General features: G+C 39.1%; 1 non-coding gene across 1 annotated transcript; it reads right to left on the bottom strand.

Moving 5' to 3' along the window:
• Nucleotides 1-5,559: 5,559 nt before the first annotated feature.
• LOC141675748 (small nucleolar RNA R71) lies at nt 5,560-5,666 on the bottom strand. The gene has a single exon (XR_012556383.1). It is a non-coding gene; the product is annotated as a small nucleolar RNA R71 (small nucleolar RNA).
• Between the last annotated feature and the right edge of the window lie 12,141 nt (nt 5,667-17,807).

Genomic DNA, 17,807 nt, shown 5'->3' with positions numbered 1-17,807 from the left:
TTCGTGCAGCTTCAATTAGAGTTCTATTCTTCCTTCAACAACTCCATTTTGCTGTGGAGTTCCAGGAGCAGAAAATTCCTGCTTTATTCCATGATTTTTGCAGAACTCTTCCATTATCAAATTCTTGAATTCAGTGCCATTATCACTCCTCAAAATTTTCACAGAATCTTTGATCCATTATCCAGATGTTTGACATGATCAATCAGGATAGATGCAGTTTCACTTTTTGTGTGCAAGAAATACACCCATGTGTATCTGGTGAACTCATCTACTATGACCAACGCATATTTCTTCTTTGCAATAGACATGACATTCACTGGACCAAATAGATCAACATGAAGTAGATAATAAGGCTCAAGAATTGATGATTCAGTCTTGCTCTTGAACGAAGATTTTCTTTGTTTAGCCCTTCTGACATGAGTCACAAAGACCATCAGGAACAAACACTGATTTGGCAGTCCTCTCACAAGATCTTTCTTGATCAGTTCATTTATCTTGTTGAAGTTTAAATGAGAGAGTTTCTTGTGCCAATTCCAGCTTTCTTCAGTTGAGGCTCTACTCACTAAACAGATTGCAGAACCATCAGAACTTGTTGAAAGCTAGCTTCATAATGTTACCACGCCTGAATCCCTTCAGAACAATTTTCCTTTAGATTTACTAACTATTTCACAATGTTCTGCAAAGAAATCAACATGATAACCTCTGTCACAGATTTGACTTATACTCAGTAAGTTGTGTTTAAGTCCTGAGACCAGAGCTACATCTTTAATAATGACATTCCCAAGATTGATATTGCCATATCCCAAAGTTTTTCCAATGTTGCCATCTCCATAAGAAACACTTGGGCCAGCTTTCTCCACAAAGTCTGATAGCAGGGCCTTATTTCCAGTCATATGTCCTGAACATCCACTGTCCAGAACTAAAATATTTTTCCTGTTGCCCTGCAATCAAAAAGACCACTAATTATTAGTTTTAAGGACCCAGACTTGCTTGGATCCTTTGGCCTTTTTAGGTTTGTTAACATTTGCAGCGGATTTAACATCAGATTTTATGTTAACAGTTTTCTTATCAGAACTTATACTAGAAGGAACAACAGAAACTTTCTTTAAAGAAGGTTTTATTTGATAATAATCATAGTACAAACTATGATATTCCTTACAAGTATAAATGGAATGCCATAAACTACCACAATGAAAACAAGGATTTTGTGGTTTGTATCTAACAGACTGACTCTTAACTCCTGACTTTGTAGATAAGGAGTTAATATTCTTATTCTTCCTGCAAAAAGAAGCCAGATGGTTAGAACTTCCACAGTTATGACATGCTTTCCTAGGAGCATCAGGAACAGATTTATAGTTATTGCTTTTATTCACACCTTCCTTTCCATTCCTGTTTTTCCTAGGTGATTTTACCTTGTTTGCATTCTTAACATCTTTCAGCTTATGCTTAAGCTGCTTCTTTGTCATTAAGCCTATGTTAACTTCAGCTGTCTTTTCCTGTTTTAGTTTGTCAGAAGCTAATTCCTTTTTAACTTCTGATTTCTCATTTTCGGATTTTTCAGTTACAAACTTAACAGGTTTTAACTTCGGCTTTTGCTTATCAACAGGCTTAATTTCTACAGTTCCTTTTTTATTTTCTCCATAGCCTAAGCCCTCTTTCCAGTTTCCACTGCTTAGCAAATTTTGAGTTGTTTTGCCAGAGTTAGTCCAAGTTCTGATAATCTCTCTCTCCTTTTCTAACTCAGTTTTTAGAGATTCATTCATTTTTAGCACTTCATCCCTAACATAAAAAGCATCATCTCTATCCTGCTGAGTTTGATGAAACATGACTAACTCTTTTTCTAAGAAATCATTTCTTTTCCTAAAAGCAAGATTTTCAGAAGTTAATCTTTCACATGTTAAAGTTTGATCTCTATAACTAACAAACATGGTTTTAAGATATCTTCTCAACTCATTAATATCATCAGTATGAAAAGCATAAGTAGTCTGAGGTACCTTTGTTTCAGCAGCTTCAGAACTGCTCTCAGAACTTGATTTATCAGCATTTGCCATCAATGCATAGTTCTCCTCACTTTCAGAGTCTGAGGTGTCTGTCCAGCTTTTCTGCTTTGTGACAAGAGCTTTGCCTTTGTCATTCTTGGTCTTCTTGCAATCAGGAGATATGTGGCCTTTCTCACCACAATTATAACATTTAACATTAGCGTAATCTCCTCTGTCAGACTTTCCTCCTCTTCTGAAATTCTTCTTATCAGAACTTATGCCTTTCCTGGAAAACTTCTTTCCCTTCCTGAACTTCCTGTATGCAATCTTTGTGATTCCTTTCACCATAAGAGCACACAGCTTCATCATCTCCTCATCAGCATCAGTTTCAGGCAAGCTTTCAGTATCTGAGTCATCATCACTCTCAGAACTTGATGACTCAGTATCAGATTTTATGATAAGAGCTTTACCCTTATCTTTCTTTGAGGAAGGTGGTTTGGGGGATTCCTCTTCAACCTTGAGAGCAACTGTCCTTGACTTTCCTCCTTTCCTCTTGCTTCTTTGTTCCATCTCAAGTTCATGAGTCTTGAGCATTCCATAGATTTCATCAAGAGTTGTTTCATCAAGATTGTAGTTGTCTCTTATTGTTGTTGCCTTCAAATCCCAACATTCAGGAAGAGCTAACAGGAATTTGAGGTTTGTATCTTCAAGATCATACTCCTTATTTACTAATGACAAGTCATTCAAGAGTTTGACAAATCTATCATATACATCAGTCAATGACTTATTAGTCCTAGAGTCAAAGTGTTCATACTCTTGAGTGAGTATTGTCTTCCTGTTCTTCTTAACTGTTTCAGTTCCTTGACACCTTGTCTCCAGTGCATCCCATATCTCCTTAGCAGTCTTGCAGTTGATTACCCTGTTTGACATTACATTATCAATGGCACTATGCAATAAGTGACGTACCTTTGCATCCTTAGCAATAGATGCTATATCTTCAGCAGTGTAATCATTCTTTTCCTTTGGTACGGTCATTGCTGCTTCACTTGCAACTACAACAGCGAGCTTGGTAGGTTTGTGAGGCCCTTCCTTGATTCTATCAAGGTATTCTGGATCTGTTGCTTCCAGAAACATGGTCATCCTTACCTTCCATATGGGATATTCAGATGGTCTCAATATGGGAACTCTGATAGTCTCATATCGACTCTGAGTTGATGTCTTTGATGATTCCTCAGTTTTGGTAGGCTTAGTTGGAGTTTCTGTGTCAGACATGATTGTGTTTGGATCTTTAACTGTATGTGTGTTAACAGATAGCTCTGATACCACTTGTTAGGTCACACTTTCACTGTAGAGGGGGTGAATACAGTGTTTATTACAATCAAATCAAACTTCAAGAACTTATGTAACAGAAAACAAACTTTATTTAAACAATAAACTCTGTTACAATCTGGAACTGTTATCTCTCAGTGATGAACAAAATATCACGAGAGCTGCTAGGGTTATAATAAATAATATTCTCGATAATGATAACGCTTATAGTGTAAACCCTATGTCTGTGTTTATATACTACACAGTTACAAGATAATCGCTAATTGATATGGAATATAATTCTGCTTCCTAAAATATATCAATCAGATATCTTCTATTCCAAGTATTCCATTCTTCACGGAATTCCTTCTTCATGCATATCTCTTCTTATGTTTATCTTGATCTTCTTAACTTTAATCAGCTACTGTCCTTATCTGATCATCCTTCAGCACTTAAGTTCTGATATCTATCTCCTGATAACATAAGTACTGATATCCCTTAAGTTCTGACTTCCAGTATAAGTACTGATCAGTTAAGTACTGATTTGTTCTGTTCAAATAAGATCTGAAATCTAAACATAAAACATATTAGCCATGACATTATCAAATATATCTAACACAAGAAGCGAAGGAGATAAGGAAGAAGACCGATTTAGCACACCGCAACGAAGAGGAAGCATATTTTCTTGTGATTCTTGTTTCGTTGTAACGTTGGATGCTAGTTTTCTTGCTTTGACTTATTTACTCTTGTGACGTACTCTGTTTTAATATAATTAGTTTAGTTATTATTTTCTTGTGTCTGTTTATCATGATTTCATATGAACCCATGATGGCGATAAGTTCTATTATGGGCTAATCGAGATCATGGGGTTGCAACGGATTTATTATGGAATTCTTTAGTTAATTGTTTAATACTTTAGTGTGTGATGATTGCATGATATCTAGTATTGGTTGTGCGTTTTCGTCTTATGTGCGTCGCGAACATATAAGATAGGGTGTTAATCTCTTATGAAGCGACGGTGGATCTTGAGATTTAGAACTTGCCATGCTAGCATAGGTTCATGTACGTTGTGCATGATTAGTGGGTAACTCTAACAGTTTTATTTGCCCTATGTAATCCAAAGGAATAACTTGTGCTTAAATCGTTGTGTTGTCAATTTTTGTAGACATATAGGAACTCAACATAATTGATGACTATTCAACTTCTATCTTAATTGTGGATGTTTGGTAGAATGGTATTAGTACAATGAAAGTTGGCTTTTATCAGTTTCGTGTTATTCGATTAATATCATCACTGTCACATACTAAAGGTAATAACAATGGCTATAGAAGGAAGTAATAATGAAGTTGTGATCTCATGAGTGTTTTATTATTGATAAATTGAAGTGTTAGTTAAGTGGTTAATTAAGTAGTTAATTATAGTTAATATTTAATCAACAATTTTAAGTGTTATTATCTTAACATTGAGAAGTAATCATACATTGGTGAGTGAGTTTAATTAGACAATAATTTAGTCTGAGTCTCTGAGGGAACGAACTAGAAAGTATTCTATATTACTTGCGAACGCGTATACTTGCGTGAATATTAGCGCGTGTTTTCGCCCTAACAAGTTTTTGGCGCCGCTGCCGGGGACTCGGTGTATTTGTTTAGTTTATGTACTTACCATCATTGGTCATTAGGACTCAGTGATTAGGACGTAGTAGTTACTTATTTTTTCTGGGTGTGTTTCAGGTACTTTAGCAAGCGTTTATGCAAACTCGTTCTCGTGCTCGCAAGAGGACTTTAGATACAGCTGAGGAGACAGACGAAGTTCTTGATATTCCGTAGAAGTTAGATTTTGAGGATTCGGATTCAGGAACTGAGCAGAAAGAACCAGTAAACATGGGAGATCGTATTGTTCAAGCTGATCCAGCTCTTATGGATTTTCTCGGACTAAAATTGATGACATTCAGTCAAGTATCCTTCATCCGGCTATTCAAGCTAACACCTTTGAAATCAAGCCGGGCACTATTCAGATGGTGCATAATTCTGTTTCTTTTGGAGGAGCGGCAACTGAAGACCCCAACATGCACATAAGGAATTTTGTCGAGATCTGCAGCACTTTTAAGTATAATGGCGTGACTGATGAGGCTATCAAGTTGAGGCTTTTCCCATTCTCTCTGAGGGATAAGGCTAAAGACTGGTTACATTCTGAACCAGCTGGGTCCATCACTACGTGGCAAGATCTTGCGCAAAAGTTTCTGGTGAAGTTTTATCTGATGGCAAAGACTGCTGCTATGAGGAGTGCTCTTACTCAGTTTGCGCAGCAACCTACAGAATCTATGTGCGAGGCTTGGGAATGCTACAAGGAAATGTTGAGAAAATGTCCACATCATGGAATGCCGGATTGGATGGTGATCACTGGTTTCTATAATGGTTTGGGGGCCCAATCTCGGCCCATGCTCGATGCAGCAGCTGGAGGAGCCTTATGGACTAAAAGCTATACTGAGGCGTATAATCTTATCGAGACGATGGCTGCAAATGAGCATCAAAACCCAACTCAGAGGATGACGTCAGGCAAGGTAGCAGGTATTCTGGAAGTTGATGCAGCCACCGCTATTGCAGCCCAGCTCCAAGCGCTATCAATGAAGGTTGATTCTTTGGCTACGTATGGAGTTAATCAAATAGCTATGGTTTGTGAGCTTTGTGCAGGTTCTCATGCTACGGATCAGTGTTCTCTTGTAAACGAATCTGTTCAGTATGTGAATAATTATCAGCGACAACAGCAGCCTATGCCAGCGACCTATCATCCTAACAACAGAAATCATCCAAATTTCAGCTGGGGGAATAATCAGAATGCTATTCAGCCACCATATCAGCAAGGAGTGAGTAAACAGTTTAACCCACCTGAATTCCAGCAACCACAGCAGTATGCTACAAGGCAATCATATCCTCAACAGGGAAGTATAGCTGCACCCACTAGTGCTGATTTTGAGGAACTTAAGCTGTTGTGCAAGAGTCAGGCGGTTTCTATCAAGACCTTGGAAAATCAAATCGGTCAATTAGCCAATGCAGTGCTCAATCGTCAACCTGGCACTCTTCCCAGTGACACGGAAGTACCAGGCAGGAAGGAAGCTAAAGAGCAAGTCAAGGCTATTACCTTGAGGTCTGGAAAAGTGGCTGATGCTGAAAAGGCAAAGGAAGTCGTAGTTGAAATTAGAGGTGACGAATCTAAGCAAAAGGAGAAAGTGGCGGAACCAAGGAAGACTACTGTTGAACACACTCTGCCTGAGGCTAATACAGGGGAGAAACAGCTCTATCCTCCACCACCTTTTCCTAAGAGATTGCAGCAACAAAAGCTGGATAGACAGTTCGGGAAGTTTCTGGAGGTGTTCAAGAAACTTCACATCAATATACCTTTCGCTGAGGCTCTGGAACAAATGCCTAGTTATGCGAAGTTTATGAAGACTATTCTTTCAAGGAAGGTGAAACTGGATGACCTTGAAACCGTTGCTCTCACGGAAGAATGCAGCGCTGTTCTGCAACAAAAGTTACCACCAAAACTGAAAGATCCAGGGAGCTTCACCATTCCTTGCACAATTGGAAATCTGACGTTTGACAAGTGCCTTTGTGATTTGGGAGCAAGCATTAATTTGATGCCGTTGTCGATCTTTAAAAAACTGGATCTGCCTGATCCAAAACCCACGTACATGTCACTACAATTGGCTGACCGTTCCATTACTTACCCAAGGGGCATAGTTGAGGATGTGCTCGTCAAAGTGGATAAGCTCTTCTTTCCTGCAGATTTTGTTATTCTGGATTTTGAGGAAGATAAGAAGATTCCCATAATCTTGGGGAGGCCTTTCTTGGCTACTGGCCGTACCTTGATAGATGTGCAAAAAGGTGAACTTACTATGCGGGTCCAAGATCAGGATGTGACCTTCAATGTATTCAAGGCAATGAAATTCCCTACAGAAGATGAGGAGTGCTTAAAAGTGGATGTGATTGATTCTGCGGTTACTTCTGAACTCGATCACATGCTAATGTCTGATGCATTGGAAAAGGCCTTAGTGGGGGATTTTGACAGCGATGATGAAGATAACAACGAGCAATTACAATATCTGAATGCTTCTCCATGGAAGCGAAAGCTGGACATACCATTTGAATCTCTTGGTACTTCTGACCTTAAGAATGCTGAAGGGAAGCTCAAACCATCAATAGAGGAAGCACCTACCTTGGAGCTCAAACCATTACCTGAACACTTGAGGTATGCTTTTTTAGGTGATTCATCTACGTTACCTGTTATTATTTCATCTGACCTTTCAGGTAGTGAGGAAGACAAGCTCTTAAAGATTTTGAGAGAATTCAAATCGGCTATAGGATGGACCATAGCAGACATCAAGGGGATAAGTCTTTCATATTGTATGCATAAAATTCTGCTAGAGGAAGGTAGTAAGCCAACTGTGGAACAGCAGCGAAGACTGAATCCCATCATGAAGGAGGTGGTGAAGAAAGAAATTCTGAAATGGCTAGATGCAGGCATCATTTATCCTATTTCTGACAGCTCGTGGGTGAGCCCCGTACAATGTGTACCTAAGAAGGGAGGTATCACTGTGGTCGCAAATGAAAAGAATGAGCTCATCCCTACTCGAACAGTTACAGGATGGAGAGTATGCATGGATTATAGAAAATTGAACAAAGCCATAAGGAAGGATCACTTCCCCCTTCCATTTATTGATCAGATGCTTGACAGATTGGCGGGACATGAGTATTTTTGTCTTCTAGATGGTTATTCCGGGTATAATCAGATTTATATTGCACCAGAGGATCAGGAAAAGACTACCTTCACTTGTCCATTTGGCACATTTGCTTTTCGTAGAGTTTCGTTTGGGTTATGTGGCGCACCGGCCACCTTTCAGAGATGTATGATGGCTATATTCTCTGACATGATTGGAAATAACGTCGAAGTGTTCATGGATGACTTCTCCGTCTTTGGACACTCATATGATGAATGTTTGAATAATTTGCGCGCCGTACTCAAAAGATGCGTGGAAACTAATTTGGTGCTTAATTGGGAGAAATGTCATTTTATGGTGCGTGAAGGCATTATCCTTGGGCATAAGGTCTCTAGCAAGGGTCTGGAGGTGGACAAGGCCAAGGTGGGAGTCATTGAAAATCTTCCCTCACCTAATTCTGTGAAAGGAATCCGTAGTTTTCTTGGTCATGCGGGTTTTTATCGGCGATTCATCAAGGACTTTTCAAAGATATCTAAGCCGTTGTGCAATTTGCTTGAGAAAGATGTGCCGTTCAAATTTGATGATGAATGTTTGGCAGCATTCGAGACTCTCAAGAAGAGTTTGATCACTGTACCAGTTATTACAGCACCAGATTGGACAGAACCGTTTGAGATGATGTGTGATGCGAGTGATTATGCGGTAGGTGCAGTTCTGGGACAGTGCAAGAAAAATCTCTTCCATGTGGTCTACTATGCGAGTAAGACTTTAAATGGTGCCCAATTGAACTACACCACTACTGAGAAGGAGCTTTTGGCTATAGTCTTTGGTTTTGAGAAATTTCGATCGTATCTACTTGGTACGAAAGTAACAGTATTCACTGATCATGCAGCTATTCGCTATCTGGTTTCTAAGAAGGATTCGAAGCCGAGACTCATTCGTTGGGTGCTTTTACTTCAGGAATTTGAGTTAGAGATCAAAGATAGAAAAGGTACTGAGAATCAAGTAGCTGACCATCTCTCTAGGTTGGAGAATCCCGATTCTACTTCACAAGATAGGACGTTAATCAATGAATCTTTTCCGGATGAGCAGTTGTTTGCAATTCAGGAGGAAGAACCATGGTTTGCAGATATTGTAAACTATCTCGTCAGCAATATAATGCCTCCTAATTTGACATCCGCTCAAAAGAAGAAGTTTCTGCATGAGGTGAAGTGGTATATATGGGATGAACCATATTTGTTTAGATAGGGAGCTGACCAGATCATCAGGAGATGTATCCCGTTCTGTGAGACGAAGGGGATATTACGAGACTGCCATTCCACGGTTTATGGTGGACACTATGGAGGTGAGAAGTCGGCAGCTCGTATTCTGCAAGCAGGTTTTTTCTGGCCTACTTTGTTCAAGGATGCTCATCAGTTTGTTTTAAGGTGTGATCGTTGCCAAAGAGTGGGAAATTTGTCAAGGAAGGATGAGATGCCATTAAATGTGATGCTTGAAGTCGAGGTCTTTGATGTGTGGGAAATCGATTTCATGGGGCCTTTTATCTCATCTTGCAATAATCAGTACATCTTGCTGGCAGTCGATTATGTCTCAAAATGGGTCGAAGTTAAAGCTTTACCGACAAATGATGCAAAGGCAGTGCTAAATTTTCTTCATAAGCAAATTTTCACAAGGTTTGGAACACCTCGGGTAATCATAAGTGATGAAGGATCGCATTTTTGCAACCGTAAGTTCACTTCTATGATGCAGCGTTATAATGTGAATCATCGAGTAGCTACTGCCTATCATCCGCAAACAAATGGTCAAGCGGAAGTGTCTAACAGAGAGATAAAGCGCATTCTAGAGAAGGTTGTTTGTCCGTCAAGGAAGCTGTTTGGGCTTACAGAACAGCATACAAAACTCCACTTGGGATGTCACCGTTTCAGTTGGTGTACGGTAAGGGATGTCATCTACCGGCGGAGCTTGAGCATAAGGCCTATTGGGCATTGAAGAAGTTGAACCTGGATTTAGATGCAGCTGGTAAGAAAAGAATGCTTCAGCTTAATGAACTTGATGAATTTCGACTTCAAGCGTACGAGAATAACAAAATGTATAAGGAAAAGGTGAAGAGGTGGCACGATAGGAAGCTACATCCTAAGTTATTTGTGCCAGGGCAACAAGTTCTTTTATTCAACTCTCGGCTCTGACTTTTTCCTGGGAAGTTGAAATCAAGGTGGTCTGGACCTTTTATTGTCAAAACTGTGTTTCCACATGGAGCGGTGGAAATTTTTGAGAATGATTCGGACCAAGCATTCAAGGTTAACGGTCAGCGGTTGAAGCACTACTATGGGGACATGGCAAACCGAGAGGTGGTTAGTGCAATTTTGTTGACTACTTGAGAAAGGTACAGAACGTCAAGCTAATGACGAAAAAGAAGCGCTGCGTGGGAGGCAACCCATGAATTGTTGTTATAGGAACCCTTAGAAGTTAATAACCTATACAAAAACACAAAAAAATCAGAAAACAGGGGCTGAAAAAAAAAATTCCAGAGACCCTCTGCGCGCCCGCGCAGCTATGCTGAGCGGCCGCGCAGGGGTCGAGTTCCAGAAAATTTTTTACAGTTCAGAAAAAAAAACAAACAAAAACAAACAAAAACACAAAAACAGTTTTAGCCCATAAACCCACGAATTGTTCCCACTACCCCATCAATTTATCCCTTAATTCCCAAACCCTAATCTAATCCACACCCTATATATACATACACCTATCCTACATATCTCCCACAAAACTTCCTACACTTAAACCCTCTCACAAACATCAAAAATCAGTTCTTACACACTTTTATTCACGAATCAATGGCACCCAAGAGAGCACGCACTATTGACAGCAGCAGCAGAGTTCCTACTGCTTATTCATCGAGGGGTACTGCTGCAAGGCCTCGGTTAACTGACAGAGCTGCGGAGGAGGAGTACACTAGGTTGTTAGGGAAGCCGATTCTGAAGGAGAGGGGGTTTTTACCATCAGGGAGGGATGGTGAGTTGTTGCCCATGATTGCAGAGAAGGGGTGGATAGCTTTTTGTGAGTCACCCGAAGCAGTACCGATGAGTGTTGTTCGCGAGTTCTACGCGAACGGGAAGGCTGAAAAGAATGGGTTTTCTGTAGTCCGTGGGCTGACGGTTGATTATCATCCTGCGGCAATTCGCCGTGTGATTGGACAGCGAGAGAGGAAGCCCGAGGAGGAGAACTGGAATGAAAAGACGACTGAGGATTTTGACTTGGATTTGATTTGTGCGACTCTCTGTCGACCGAGCACAGTTTGGAACCGCAGTCCAGCCAATAATGAGTATCGTCACTTTCCGGCGATCGCCATGAACAGGTATGCCCGTGCATGGAATGCATTTATATGTGCTAATATTTTGCCTTCTTCACATGCACACGAGGTCACAGTTGAGAGAGCACAGTTGTTGTGGGGAATTCTGCATGATGAGTACTATGTGGACCTTGGTGAGTTTATCTACCAAGGAATTCTGAAGTTTTTTAGGGGAGCAAAGCATATGAACATCCCTTATGCATCCACGGTTAAGAAGCTATGCCGAGCAGTGGGAGTGAACTGGCCGGCTCATGAGCAGTTGCAGTTGCCAGCAGCTCCGATTGATTCTGGCACTCTGAATGGGATGCAGGAGTGGACCGGTGGTGAGCCTGAGGAGCATGGGCTGGGTTATCGTCTTCCAGGAGGGCGTCCAGCATGAGGTGCTACTATGGCTAGGCCAGGGCGTGGTGAGGCTGGTTCTTCGAGAGCTTAGGAGGGTGCTGGGATGGGTGATGCCCAGTATAGGAGGCTTTCACGGCGGATGGATGCCATATATGAGACGCAGAGCAGGTTTGCTCAGGAGCTCACCCTTGCGTTAGGGACTGCTTTTCGAGGCCTTGGAGCTGATATCCAGTGGCCAGTTTTTGGTGAGGACTCTGCATACCCACCGCCTGACACTCCACCCACTGAGGGTGATGATGATGATGACTCCGAGTAGGTATACCCTGTGTTCCTTTCTACTACTTTCACTGTGGACAGTGAAGATTTTTAGTTTGGGGGTGGTAGTTAAGGAATATTGTGTGTGTGTGTCATTTAGTTGCATATTCATGATAGTTTAGTTCATATAGTTGCATAATTTATGCCATTTAGTTTTTTTTATGAATGTCATGTAGCTCATGCATTTACCATGATCCCTTTTGCAATAAGTTATCGACTGAATTGTGATATTGATGCGAGTGTAGTGATAGCATTAAAGTGATATTAAGTTGTGTAGGTTGATATGCATGCTAGAAACAATTGTAAGTCCACTAAGTCTTAAAGAATGCGTAAGGGCTAGACTGTTGTTATGATTTGGTTATTTTCAAGGTCAATCTACTTATTATGCTTAGAATTCGATTATAGGTTCTTAGTGATAAAGACATGAAAAAAGAAAAAAAATTTGGAGAAAAAAATATGGAAGTTGTTGCTAGTTGTGGCTAGGCGTCAAATGGCTAGTAGCCGGCTCGTATATGTTGCGAGTAGTCTAGGGTTGAGCAAGATGGAGCGAAACGCACTTGCTCAGAAGTTATAAAAAAAAATAAAAAAATAAAAAAAATTTGCATAATTGATCAAGAGTGGGCTCTTTGGTATTCGAGTTATTAAGTTCTTAGGGGACTTTGTGCCTAGCGACCTAAGGCTTTTAGAGTCTGGGATCCGCTAACCTAACGCTCGTTATATGGATACCATTGTATAAGTCTTTTGTGGACCTCACTCATTGCACGGTCAAACAAGCATTTGAGTTGTAAATAAAAAGCACGATTCCGTAGTAAGCTCCAGAGTTCTTGTAGTGTTGTATATCACTTTGTGCCTAGAATTTTTATTCTTTGTATAATCGTAGGATTGCCTTGAGGATAGTCTAGTCATAGTAATTGGTCTAGTTCCGAAGCATATCTGTTAAGCATTTGCACACACCACGTTTCTGGCTGTACGTCCGTTTGCATGAGTTTATTGATCTTTAGTTGTCTAACTGCATTCGTTGAGATGTGACAATTTGGTTGGTTAATTGTAGTAAGGGTGATCGTTGCATTTTCATATAGATTGCATTCATGCATATTTTTATTTGTTTTTTAGTCTGTGACGCTTGAGGACAAGCATCGATTTAAGTTTGGGGGTGTGATAAGTGGCATTTTATACCACTTAGAACGTCTTAAAATGGCTTAAATTGGTGTCTTGAAATCAAGTATTTTGTGTATTTGATGCGTTTTTCTAGTGTTCATGCATTTCAGGGTATTAGTTGCATTTCGGGGGAGGAATCATCAAGAATAAGCTTTGGCATGTGTTCACCATTGCGAGAGGAAAGGAATGGGCAGATTACGGCGAAGAAACGGAGCAAACCTGGATTTTTTCCAGTAGAGGCCTGCGCGCCCGCGCAGCAATGCTGAGCGGCCGCGCAGCAACCTGCGCGCCCGCGCAGCTATGCTGAGCGGCCGCGCAGGGTCGGGGAAAAAGATAAATTATTTTAGACTTCTACTTCTGTTTGGATTCCAACTTCTATGTAATTTGAGTTTTATGGGACTATTATATAGGTAGATTTGAGACGTTTTCACAGAGAGTATTGAAGGGGATTATGTTTTAGATTGTGTTTTATGCAAGAAGCGAAGGAGATAAGGAAGAAGACCGATTTAGCACACCGCAACGAAAAGGAAGCATATTTTCTTGTGATTCTTGTTTCGTTGTAACGTTGGATGCTAGTTTTCTTGCTTTGACTTATTTACTCTTGTGACGTACTCTGTTTTAATATAATTAGTTTAGTAATTATTTTCTTGTGTCTGTTTATCATGATTTCATATGAACCCATGATGGCGATAAGTTCTATTATGGGCTAATCGTGATCATGGGGTTGCAACGGATTTATTATGGAATTCTTTAGTTAATTATTTAATACTTTAGTGTGTGATGATTGCATGATATCTAGTATTGGTTGTGCGTTTTCGTCTTATGTGCGTCGCGAACATATAAGATAGGGTGTTAATCTCTTGTGAAGCGACGGTGGATCTTGAGATTTAGAACTTGCCATGCTAGCATAGGTTCATGTACGTTGTGCATGATTAGTGGGTAACTCTAACAGTTTTATTTGCCCTATGTAATCCAAAGGAATAACTTGTGCTTAAATCGTTGTGTTGTCAATTTCTGTAGACATATAGGAACTCAACATAATTGATGACTATTCAACTTCTATCTTAATTGTGGATGCTTGGTAGAATGGTATTAGTACAATGAAAGTTGGCTTTTATCAGTTTCGTGTTATTCGATTAATATCATCACCGTCACATACTAAAGGTAATAACAATGGCTATAGAAGGAAGTAATAATGAAGTTGTGATCTCATGAGTGTTTTATTATTGATAAATTGAAGTGTTAGTTAAGTGGTTAATTAAGTAGTTAATTATAGTTAATATTTAATCAACAATTTTAAGTGTTATTATCTTAACATTGAGAAGTAATCATACATTGGTGAGTGAGTTTAATTAGACAATAATTTAGTCTGAGTCTCTGAGGGAACGAACTAGAAAGTATTCTATATTACTTGCGAACGCGTATACTTGCATGAATATTAGCACGTGTTTTCGCCCTAACAACACCCATAAAGATATAGTAACATCAAAAAATATGTTACAATAAACTCTTTCGCAACATCATATTTGCTGTAATTACCCCAATTTTTGGAAATTTTTGAAACCCTTATGAATAGTGATTTTACAGATTATGCTGAATGAGAAAACTTTTTATGCCACACTATGTAGGGGTTCTGTTATGGATATTCTGAGATTTTATTAGTACTATATATGGTATATAAGTGTATGTAAAGATCGTCAGAATCAAATTCCGAACACTTTGATTTATCCCGGAAATCCACTAGATACGGAAAGAATCGAGTATAAGGTAACAGGATAAAAAGGATTTAAATTACAGGATTATAAGAGAGGATCATAAAAGGATTATAATGTATTGAGAAAGGTTAAGGAAACCCAAGTAATAAGATCCCGGGTATGATCCCTCAAACGATAAACGAAAGCGAAAGTTAAGCGAACCGTATAACAGCTCAGCGGTCATTAGGCAAACAATTAGGAAGTTAATCAAGGAGGTTAGGGATGATGAGGTCATCCAACCAATAAGAAGAGGGCAAGTAAGGGATGATGACATCACAAAGTGACATAAGCATGACATAGGAGGGAAGGAGGTGTGGATGAATGATAACCACACAAAGTTCAAGGTTAATAAGGTAATTAACCAAAATCAAAACAAAAACAACCAAGGCAAATCAAAACAAATCACAAAACACAAAACCCTCCATTTTCTTCATGAAGCTCTCGGCTTCTTTTATAAAAAAATAAAGATCCAAGTTCCACAACTTACTATTTGGCAAGGTATTTATCTAAGCTTCCCCATGGATAGTTACATACTTCCTATAAGTTTAAGCTTCTAATTCCAAGCCAATCTTTTTTTATAAATCATGGAAGAAGATGGTGAATAGTACTTCTTGAAATTAATTTTAGTGTTCTTGATTTCTTTGAAAGATCAAGCTTGTAGGAGGTTAAATTAAGGCTTCCATGGGCATTCCAAGGATCTTTCATGAATTAAAAGCTTCAAGGAAGGTATAACATCTCCAAACCCTAGCTTTACTTTGTATATTAGGATGATTTTGATAGTTATGGTAAAGAGTAGCTTGATGCTTGTTGGTTTAGAGTTTGGGTTGGAATGGTAGTGAATTGAAGGTTGAAATCTTATGGTTTGGTTAAAGGACTTAAGTATAGTTTAATTCAAGTTTAAGAATAAGTATAAATTGTTAATGTTGAGTTTATTGGGGCTGTTATGATGTAGTGAGGATGGATTTTGGTTGTATGGATTGATTGGTGATAGTTTGGTGTTGTTTTGGAATGGTTTAAATTTGGGAAATCGCGTAAACATAGCCGTCGTAATGTCCGATTTACTTTAGGCTGTTTTTGTTCTTAACATTAGTACCCTTGAACTCACTGCTCAGTTTTGACCATTTCCATGATTAGATAGTTCATGTTACGAGCTTCGTTTTGATATGTAGTTCATTTGATTCCGATGTACGGTTTAGGAGAAACGGTCGTTTTAAGTAACGACGTTTCGCGACCGAACCATTACCCCTCGCCTTACTTTGAAACCTTGGTTAAGGACCTTAAATGACTAATTGGGGTAAGAAACAATTATGTAAAGTGGATTAGACAGTTGGTAAGGTACTCGCGAAGGAATCTCCTTAAAACTCGTAATGGTTAAATTATTAAAAATGGTGGAGCCGAGGGTACTCGAGCGACTTAAGTAAATCGTTAAGTGCGAAAGCGAACGTTAGGACTCTAAATGGTTAAAGTCTAGTTTCTTAAGCGACCGGGGTTTAATTCTGACTTATGTTGTTTTTCATAGGTTATCGGACCCACTCTAAGCTTAAGTCTATCCTGGAGCACTCAGGCAAGTTTTCTACCCGTATAACTGTTGTTGTGATGTATATGTGTATATGCATGATCTTGCGATAAATGCATATTTGTTATTAGCAAATTCTTGCGATATATTGTAGCATGTGATAGGGTATATATGCATGCCTGTTTCATATTCTTGATTATATATTTGTTGGTTCAATGCTTATAGTTGCATAATACCTATGCTAGAAATAAGCAGTATTTGAGTTTACCCTTAGTATAGGGGATCAAAAGGTGAACATATTTCTAAACCGGGAGTCGATGTTCCCGAGTATATATATATATATATATATATATATATATATATGGATACAGTTTTCAAAACTATGAATCGAATAAGGTTTATTCGATAACTTTATTTTATTAATGAATATTATCTTGAATATTCATTCGAGGGCTTATGACTCCGTTTATTTTATTAATGAATATTATTTTGAATATTCATTCGAGGACTTATGACTCCGATTATTTACTAAATAATATTCTTTATTTTATTATAGAATAATGTGTCAATAATCAAACTTACTTTTGATTATTCAAATAAAGATATTACTTTCGTATAAGTACATCTTTGATTATTTAAGATTCATTTCAAGTATAAGTTTTACAACTTCTACTTCAATTATTTTTATAAAGATTATTCTTTATGGGAATATATTGGGACTGATTTATTTTACCAAATCAGCATCACTCTGAACATTCTTAAAAATGTTTTGCGAGTCTTCAAAATGATTTTAAAAGTTAGAGTGGATCCCAAAACTCATTTTTATATTTAAGATCCTCCTTTCAAAGGGGATTTAAATACTCGCTCAAAACCTGAGGGATCCGGCTCTGTGGTGTGTTTTATATTCGCAACAAGGTTGCTGTCTTGATAAAAGAGTTTTTGATTACTTACCCAATACTCGGGAAGTAAAATTCTTGGAACAAGTTAATCCATTAACAGGCATCGCCTGGGAAATATCGGTGAGTTTTCCTTTCCAACTAGATACGACTTCTTGGTGGAGCCGTATCAACAAGTTTCTACTTGGGGAAAGGGGGGACGAGCTTTACGTTTCAGAGTCATGGATTTCATCTGAACTAGGAGTGGCGTAAGTGGTCGAGTGGCGCCGGCCCAGCCATATTATATTGGCCCAAAATGGCCTGGAAGTTCCGCTAAGATGGTCCATTCCTTAGGAGTCCAGTGTTCGGTTGACAAGTAAATCCGACAGGTTCTCCTCTACATGTAGAAAATGGTGGGGTTGTACTACTACGACTGATCATCGTAAGTGGTCTTCCTGGCGCGACAAACTCCCGTAATGAGTTCATCATCCAATTGGATA

This window comes from Apium graveolens, chromosome 7 (genome assembly GCF_009905375.1).
Source record: "Apium graveolens cultivar Ventura chromosome 7, ASM990537v1, whole genome shotgun sequence".
Classification (NCBI taxonomy): Eukaryota; Viridiplantae; Streptophyta; class Magnoliopsida; order Apiales; family Apiaceae; genus Apium; species Apium graveolens.
Note: the sequence above shows the minus strand (reverse complement) of the source record. Positions and strands in the feature narration are given on the sequence as shown.